Genomic DNA, 9721 nt, shown 5'->3' on the forward strand with positions numbered 1-9721 from the left:
CAAACAACTAAACATCTCTAGCCATCCTCCTTCTACCGCCATCCTGTTTGCTCCCATCACACACTTCTTATCTCTGATAATCCCTTTTTTTGCTTTCAGGTTGGTATCATTAGGACTACAATAAATAACAGCAAATGCTCAAATATCAAACGCTTGGTTCCCAGTGTGAGGGTTTAGATGAAGAGCTTTGGTGAAGTGATTGACGTGAGGGGTCTGACCTCATCAGTGTGGGTCTGCCCACCCATAGCTTCACAGACTACTGGGAAATGGTGGAATTGCTTCTATCTCCTACTGGGGAGGTCTGGATTTGGGAGTTGCTAAAAGTCCAAGTCTGGACTTGGAAATAAGAATGGGAAGAGTGAAATGGGAAAGTAGTATATTCAGTATAGTACTACCAAAAAGGAGCAGGAAGGACACCAGCCATCCTTAGTACTGTCTTCCAGGAGCTAATAATACAGAAGGAACAATAAAAGATGGAAGGCATGAAGTGTGCACAGCCAATCTGTTTTGATCTGTTTAGTAGTTTTTCCTAGATTGGCCACCCATGATTGACAGCAATAAAAAAGCAGTTGTTGCCCAGAGACGGTCTCACCTTTTTATCACAGCTGCTATTCTTGGAATCTAAGGTGACCGAGGATCATGTGACTCACAGGGAAGAACAAGTCAAACAGCAAGGTGGAGCTGGTTCCTTCAGGGTTAGTGCAAGGACTAGAGAATTCTGGGCTGTGCCCAGTGATTTTGAGCAGGATGATGTAAACCTGGTGATGACATAATGACAACATGCTCAATTATTCCGTTTGCATAAATCTTGAAAGTAGCTTAAACACTGTGGCATCTTCAGTCTTGAATAAGAAGGATTATTATTTATTTATCTAAGTGCCTCCTTAAGTGATTATCATGTGCATGCAGAGTTGAGCAAGAATCCAACATGAAAGTGAAGATTCAAAATTTAGATGGCAAGCTTTCATCCTCTCAGGGAGTAAGTTACTGGGACCAGGCTCTTGAAGGGCATATTTTCTTTCCTAACTCCTTCTTGTATCTCTTTGTGACTGCCACGAGGTGAGCAGCTATGCTCCACTACCTATTCCTGACTCATTACAGACCTAAAAACTGCAGATTCCAAATGACTGGGACTGAAATCCTGACAAAATGAGCCAAAATGTTTCTTTCTTCAAGCTTATTTTTCTCAAGTCTCTTAGCAACAGAAAAATATCTAATAGAAACAGCTAAGAAATAAGGTAGTTGCTGTCTCTTTATCTAATACTAGTTTTCACATGCTTGTAGAATTGACTTTTGGTAGGTGATTAGAAAATATACAAACCCATAGAAGCTGAACAATGCACTATGCTATGCTTCAGTGAGGACCCTTGGTTTCACATGGCTTCTACACTACTGGATGAAAATTGGGTCAAGATAAAAATCAAGAAGGAAATTTAAAACATTTTAGAATTGGGCAAAAGTGAAAATACAGCTGGGAGTGCTGAGGCATGTCTTTAGTCCCAGAACGCAGGAGACAGAGGCAGGTGAGTTCTGTGAGTTCCAGGCCAGCCTGGTCTATGAATCAAGTCCAGGACAGCCAGGGACTGTTATACACAGATACCCTGTCTAAAAAAAGAAAAGAAAAGAAAAGAAAAGAAAAGAAAAGAAAAGAAAAGAAAAGAAAAGAAAAGAAAAGAAAAGAAAAGAGAAGAGTGTGGAAGGAGGGAGGAGAGAGAGAAAGGAAGGAAGGAAGGAAGGGAGGGAGGGAGGGAGGGAGGAAGGAAGGAAGGAAGGAAGGAAGGAAGGAAGGAAGGAAGGAAGGAAGGAAGGAAGGAAGGAAGGGAAAATACAACATACCCAAACTTATGAGACATAAAGACAATTCTAAGAGACAAGTTCATGGTACTATGTATATACATCAGCACTCGGGAGGCAGAGGCAGGCGGATTTCTAAGTTCAAGGTCAGCCTGGTCTACAAAGTAAGTTCCAGGACAGCCAGGGCTACACAGAGAAACCCTGTCTGGAAAAACCAAAAATAAATAAATAAAAAATAAAAAGAGAAACCTAAAAAAAAAAAAAACGCTCTCTTGAAAATGAGCATTACTGTGAAATTCCGGAATATCTACAGTCTATTGAAAGCCCAGCTAGAGAGCTGAGACAATATCTCCACAAGTATAATGTAAGGTACCATGCAAGTCTGACTACCCAAGGTTTATCCCCGAGACTTACCTGAAAACTGTCAGATGTGGATGGAGAGGTCTGTGACATGCTGTCTTTTGGACATGGTATGGCTGATGGACTCGTGAACTCACTGCAGTTATGATTAACTTCACAAGATCAAGCAACAAAATCAGCCAGCCTTCCACTAAGGAGTGTAAAGCAGACTAAGCTACAAATAAAAGAGGGGATGAGAACATGAAGGTGGGAGAGGGACATGTGGGGGCAAGGGGAGGAAGAGGTCAGCGTGGGTATGATCAAGACATGTTATCCACACACATGGAACTGTCTGGAGGGGAAGTTGGTGTCTTCTTCCTCCTTCTTTTAGCAAGGTTTGGTTCTATACAGGAGAGTCATGAGAGTCACTGTATTTCATATTGTTCTTATGTAGAAATCAACTAAAGTTTAAAACAGTGGTTCTCAGCCTTCCTAATGCTACAACCCTTTAATATAGTTCCTCTGTGTGGTGACCTCCAACTGTAAAACTATTCTTGTTGTTATTTTATAACTGTAATGGAGTTATGAATCATACTGTAAATATTTTTCTCACAATCTGCAGGTTGAGAACTGTTGACTTAAAGAAACATGTGAGTGATAAGATAAACAAAGAAGCTAAATCCATGCTCCCAGACAATGAGCCAGAGCTATCTCCTGTGTATATTTGTACTCCTCAAATTGTGACACTCAGACAGAAGAAACTAGGATTGTAGCGTTTCATCAGCCAAGCTTCCCTATCTATACTTTATCCAGTTCTCATCTGAATAAGATTGGCTACTTAATTTTCACAGTGAAGCATGACTCAAAAAAAAGAGAAGATCTAAATTGATCTTACAAGTATTACCCTACCTTTATTTTTTTTCTGTTTTTTTTTTATGTTGTTCTTTTGTTTGTTTTGTTGTCCTCTCCCTATGATCGTATAGCAATTTTCTCCTAATTGAAACACCACTTCCATGAAGGAGAGAAGAACTCAGGAAATCAACAATTTCACACATCTAGGAAAGCTGAGTCTTGAGGGTCCCTTCCCAAGGATGTAGAGTCAGTAAACAATTGCTGGGCCAGGAGACTCTGACCAACCAGGTTGCTAAGAAGAGACTGTCCTACCACTGGGGCAGCCTGCAGGTCATGCAGAAAGCTTCGGGAAATCTTCAGGAGTGTTGGGATGGGCTTTTCTGTCATGCAGCTACTTTTCAGTTCTCCCTGCTCCTGCAAGTAGCCACTCTACTACACTCCAATAAACTCATTGGCTCACCAGGTGGCTCATTGGTTGAAGGAATCTTCCTCCAAGCTTGGCAACCCGAATTCAATCCCCAGGGTCCAAATTATGGTAGAAGAAAACAAACTCCTACACAAGTGACAGGCAGGTCATTCACACACACACACACACACACACACACACATTAATACATACATACTTACACACACACATACATACATACATACATACATACATACAGCAATTTTTAGAGACATGTGGTTCTCTCATGCTGCCTCTAATTATTTCCACAGTTGAGAGATCTACATACATACATACTTAGCCATATAGTTCTGAATCTAATTCCTCATCCTTGTCCATCCAGTGGTCTCCGTGGGTACCCATGCCAGAAGCACATCATTATCTGGTTCTTTGCTTTATTTCTCCCTTAAGAATTTCCTAACATAAGACCCTGTGACATAAGGGATAACTGACAGTGGCCAAATCACTAATAAGAGTTTCCAGGATAACTCAAGCCTAATGTTATCGTACACAGAATCTCCTCAGCAGAGACATGGGCTCAGAACAAGCATATGTGTGCAGCGTAGCTGGCAAGAGAGTCCACACTGATGCACACCTTGGCTACTATTCCCCACTAACAAGTCTTTTCTGAAGTACACAGCACACTTCATTCTCTAACTTAGGAGATCTTCTAAAACTGGTGCAGCTGCATTAATTATTCCAGTAGAGGCAGGACAGGAGCAGCAGAACATGTGATCATGTAGCACTTGTACAGCCTGCATCCATATTCTGAAGCCTTCCAGCAGGTAGCAGGACCGTCTTGCTCAGATCTGTATCCTCATCAGCCTATCGGCAGGGTGGACTGAACAACAGGGCTTCTTCCACCCATGCTAGTTGGGCAGTGCAATCATGCAGAATGTCCTCTCTGACTCTGAACCTCTATTTTAGCCACCTTTCTAGTCCAGCTCAAGAATTTAGGCAACAGAAATTTGCGGGGATATGATACAGTTTCAATTATCACATTCCCAAACCTAAGGAAAAAAAATATGATTTAGATTTCCCTGCTGTTTCGGATAACTGAAGCTCTCCTTTTTATAGGTATCCTCTCCTTCTGTTATTAAAGTTGAATTCAGTATATCTAGTAAAGCCCCTTTCTGACTGTATAATTGTTTTCTCAACAGTAACTAAAGGCACCAGAGTGGACTTGCCCTGGCATGAACCAGTCGTGAAGGAAGAAGAGTACCATTGTGAGAAACGAAACCTCTCCAAGCCCAGAGGACGTGTGATGCCAGCTGAGCTAGGTTGGCATCACTAAACTAACAGCATAGGGACTTTCCCACAAAGCACACACCCTGGATATTTCCTGGGAACCCTTAGCACAGACACCAGCTATTATGTGCCCTGCGCATTGAGAAATTGATTCCCTAAGACCTTAATTTACTTGGAGTTTGTTTATGAGGTCAGAGGAATAAGGGAAACGGGAAGAGTTAGCCCTGGGGATAATGCATGAATATTCTCACTAGGGATCAATTCACCATGATGAACCATTGTTAGAGTTATGTTTTCTTTTTTGGAAATACAGATCTTTCTTGCTTCTTTCCATCCAATTTTTTTTGAAAAAAATCTAAACAAACATCTAAGACGGAGGGAGTCCTTGGAGTGTCAAGAGACAAATCTTTGTATTGAAAGACGCAGTAGAACCAATTAGTCACTATGCCTATACGCCTTAATGCTAGCAGATACCGATCAACTGTCAGCCATCCTGTGGGAGGAAAGGTGCTTTGGTCATAACTCAGTCTGTTAGATAGGCTCAGAGCTCTCCATCTTAATAACTATAAAGTTCAGAGGGAAAGTAGAGCACTCAGCAATTAGCCAACCACAGGCTTTTAACTCTAACTTTCCATAAGAGTATACAGGTGATAGAACTCCACTCTCCCCTGAACGCTGTACCCACCACAACCTTATAAACTCCTTAAACTCCTTTGCAGGACAGTTTCTGATCAACAGAAAGCAAGTAGGCCTAAGTGTGCTGCCCAGGCCCTAATGTAAAAACATGTCCTAGATATCCAAGAACAGAGGAGAAATGAAGGCAAGAGGATATCTGTAAATGGCCATCAAGCAGGCCAAGCTCAGTTGGTGGGCTCTAAGCTCTGTGAAAGACCATGTCTCAAAATAGTAGGTGTCAAGTGACTAATAAAGACATTCAATGTCTGTATTGATAGTAACGAAGAAACTGTCTTCCAGACACAACAGGACTGATGCACCTATGAACTCACAGAGACTGTGCCAGCATGTACAGGGCCTGCACAGATTCAAGTCAGATGGGGTCCCAGACCTGAGGGGGAAAGCAAACATGGGTTCTCACTCCTACACAAGAAGCAACCTGTAACTGCAAAGTAAAAATTAGTTATCTCTACTTGAGTCTCACTGGATATATAAACCATACTTGAGGCAGACCCCATGCCCAGCAGTAGATGACCAACACAACATGAACTCAGTGACAGATTGGTGGATTTTTTGTCTTGTATTGCTGTATTTGTGCATTTTTTTTGTCTTGGTGTCCTGATGGCCTTTTGCTTGTGTACTATGGTTTCAAGTATTTTATTTATATGGAATTTGGTGTGTGTGAGGGTGTGTGTGTGTGTGTTTTGTGTGTTATGCTTTTGCTTTGACTTTTTTTTTAATTCGTGTGGAGTTTTTTTGGACTTCTTTGTTTTCTAAATTAAAGGGAGGAAAGGCATGGAGTTAAACAGGTAGGGAAGTGAAGTGGATCTGGGATAGGTTGGTGGAGGAGACACCATGATTAGAATATACCATAAGAAAACAAAATTATTTTCAGTAAAATATATAGATGTAAGCTAGGTGGTTGTGGTACACACCTTTAATCCAGCACTCAGAAGATCTCTGAGTTTAAGGCCAGTTTGGTCTACAGAGTGAGTTTCAGGACAGCCAGGGCTACACAGAGAAACTCTATCTTGAGAAAAATGTAACTGGTATGTGTGTAAATATATTTACATATATATATATATATATATATATATATATATATAAATTACTTTTATTTATCTTTCGGTGCATGTGCATGAGTTTGTGCTTTTGTGCATACAAGTGCTTATGAAAGCCAGAGGTCAATATCATTTTTCTTCTGCAGTCACTCTCCACCGTATTTTTTAGATAAACCTGTAGCTTACTGATGTGGCTAGATCGTTTGGCCAGCAAGCCCCAAGAATCCTGTTATTTACACAAATACACAACACAACACACACACAAGATTATTCACAGAATGAATCATACTATTTTAAGAAAAGTTGAAACATCCTGTGGACATCAGAATCTCCTTTTCTCAGACTCCTCTATCAATTTTCAATGACTCTATCAATGAAGCAGCAAAGATAAAATTTCACATGAATTTGGCAAAAAAATGTATGCATCAAGGCCAAGCTGACTGAACCCAATGCTGAGAGCAACCAAGGTCAAAATCAAGTTTCCATTATGACACCATTCCCTAGGTAAACACGATAGCTAAGAGATAGCAGGTTGGCTACTCACCAGGGAAGGGAAAGCATTCTGTTCTTACCATGGTAGACACTGCCTCTGGACTCCCTTTCCGTGTCTGCTGCTCTGCTGTCGAAACGATTATCTGCAGAATCGCATGATGCTTTACTCACAACTTCAGAACTCCGCGAAATAACGCTCCTGACATTTCACAGAAGACCAAGTGTGGAAACTGGCTGATGCTTGGGAAATTTATCAGTTTGCGGGGCTGGGGCATATGTGTAAGGTGTGTTCATGTGATACACACTTATGGGCAGAGAGGCCAAGAATCAACCTCAGACATTCCTCAGGAGCTACCCACCTTATGTTTTTTGTTTGTTTGTTTGTTTTGGGGGTTTGGTTTTTTGAGACAGGGTTTCTCTGTGTAACCCTGGCTGTCCTGGAACTCATTTTGTAGACCAGACTGGCCTTGAACTCAGAAATCCGCCTGCCTCTGCCTCCCGAATGCTGGGATTAAAGGCATGCGCCACCACCACCCAGTGCTACCTTATGTTTTGAGACAGGGTCTCTTATGAGGACTTGAGGCTAGCCAGTTAGGCTAGGCTAAGGATTTGCCTGTTTCCAACTCACCAGTGATGAGTTGCAAGCATATGCTACCACCATGCCAGGATTTGAAGTAGGTTCTGGGGATCAAACTTAGGCCCTCAAAATTGTACTGCAAGATGTTTACTGATTGGGACATCACCCCAGCCCTTCATCAGTCTTACTATGGGCCTTCCACATCTACAACTTCCACACATACAACTAGCCTAATAAGCTGGTGGTGCCTGTTAAGAGTACATACATACAAATATACATACATATTAATAGAATAAATAAACAAACAGAGACACCTCAGTGGTAAAGGACACTTGCTCTTGCAGGGCACTTGGATTCAGTTCTTAGCACTCACATAGAGATTTATAACGATCTATAACTTCAGTTCCAGGGAATACAATGCCTTCTTCTGGCTTTCTCTTGCACATGTGGTACATATACATACATTCAGACAAAACACTCATACAAATCAAATAGAAACAAATCTCTTTTAAAAAATATTTAAGAGCTCAGACTGCTCTTTCGGAGGACAAAATTTTGTTTCCCAGCATCTACATTGTGGCTCACAGTCAGCTCTAACTCCAAGGGATACAACACCTTCTTCTGCAATCACCAGACACTGGCACTCCTACAGATATACATGTATATACACTCAGTCCTTTCATTCCAGCATTCAGGAGGCAGGGGCAGGTGGATCTCGGTGAGGTCCAGGCCAGCCTGCTCTAAAATGAGTTCCAGGCCAGCCAGGGCTATAGAGTGAAAGCCTGTCTCAATTTGTTTAATCTTTCTTAAAATCAAATCTCTTCCTCTCCTTGCACTTTTAGGTTTTGCTATTTTAGAAGTCTTAGTTCCAGTGAGGAGAATTTTTCCATAAGGGCAAATAGTAATGTTCTATTTAGCAAGAATTAAATGACCAGCCTGCTTCATAGATTAACAGTGAGGTTGCTCTAGTGGCTAGAATAAATTGTCCAGACTTAACAAAAGAAATTGAGTTGCTACTGCAGTCAGAATGAGGAAGCACTTGTCTGAAATCAGAAGGTTTTCAAGGACACTCCTTTGAGTTCCTATGGCCTATGACGTCAGTAGAAAACCAAGAGCTGGAGAAGTTGCTCAGTGGTTAGAGCACTTGTGAGTATGAGGACCAGAGTTTTGATCCTCTGATCCTCAGACCCCATGTATATATCAGATGGGCATAGTGACCCATCTGTAATTTCAATCCTGCAAAGTGGAGATGGGAAATCTTCAAAGCAAGCTGACCAACAAGATGCTCTGGATTTGATTGAAATAACTTGTCTTATAGGGCAACATGCAAGAGCAGTTAAGGATAATTCCTGACATCAACCTTGGGCCTCCACAAGCACATGCATCTACACACACACACACACACACACACACACACACACACACACAAATGAAAAAAATAGGAAACTTACCCCAGCTCACACAGGAATGTGAATGATCCAGATCTCTCCAGAGTCTAGACCTGAGTAGTCTCATCAGACCAGAAACCAGGATAAACTGTGGACAAAACGAATATGGAAGGAGTAGAGGAACCACTCATGCATGTACACACACAAGTCACAAATAAAATATTAAACAATAAGCACTACATATGACTATGTGTTCATCTATAAGAATAAAAACTGCAATACTGTAAGCATGTCTTCATAATTTTTATGAATGTTATGTATTAGTACTGTAAATTCTTTTATGTTTATTTCATCCCCTTTGCCTTTTTCTTTTCTTCTGGTTTCTCGAGACAGGGTTTCTCTGTGTAGCCTTGGCTGTCCTGGAACTCACTTTGTAGACCAGGCTGGCCTCGAACTCAGAAATCCGCCTGCCTCTGCCTCCCGAGTGCTGGGATTAAAGGCGTGTGCCACTATGCCCGGCTTCATCCCCTTTGTCATCTTTTTTTTTTTTTTTTGAAACACTGTGTAGCCTTGCCTGACCTGGTATGTGCTATGTAGACCAGGCTTGAACCCACAGAGATCTGCCTGTTGAGATTAAAACCATGCTCAGCTTGTCATTCTCTTATCAAACGTGGGTGATCTGAATAATAGTTAAGATAGTTTCTTGTATTAAAGAAACTGGATGTAAAAGACAGAAAGCAATCGAATAGAAAATTTTTTTCTGGCCCCAAACTGTATTATAAATATTTACATTTATTTAGAGAAACAATACTCTCCACCTAAGTCAAAGATGTTTGCAAAATATGGCAAT

At 41.3% G+C, this 9721-nt stretch overlaps 1 protein-coding gene across 1 annotated transcript in view; it reads right to left on the reverse strand.

Moving 5' to 3' along the window:
* Window positions 1-9001, reverse strand: part of LOC110294771 (cytochrome P450 3A13) — a 54960-nt gene extending 45959 nt beyond the window's left edge. The window contains exons 1-4 of the mRNA XM_021163231.3: window positions 8935-9001; window positions 6987-7049; window positions 2209-2368; window positions 593-758 (exon numbers count right to left, since the gene is read on the reverse strand). The gene's annotated coding sequence lies outside the window, so the exon portion shown is untranslated. The remainder of the gene's footprint in view (window positions 1-592; window positions 759-2208; window positions 2369-6986; window positions 7050-8934) is intronic.
* Between the last annotated feature and the right edge of the window lie 720 nt (window positions 9002-9721).

The sequence above is a fragment of the Mus caroli genome, unplaced genomic scaffold (genome assembly GCF_978045245.1).
Source record: "Mus caroli unplaced genomic scaffold, Mus_caroli_1 scaffold_4, whole genome shotgun sequence".
In the NCBI taxonomy this organism is placed as follows: Eukaryota; Metazoa; Chordata; class Mammalia; order Rodentia; family Muridae; genus Mus; species Mus caroli.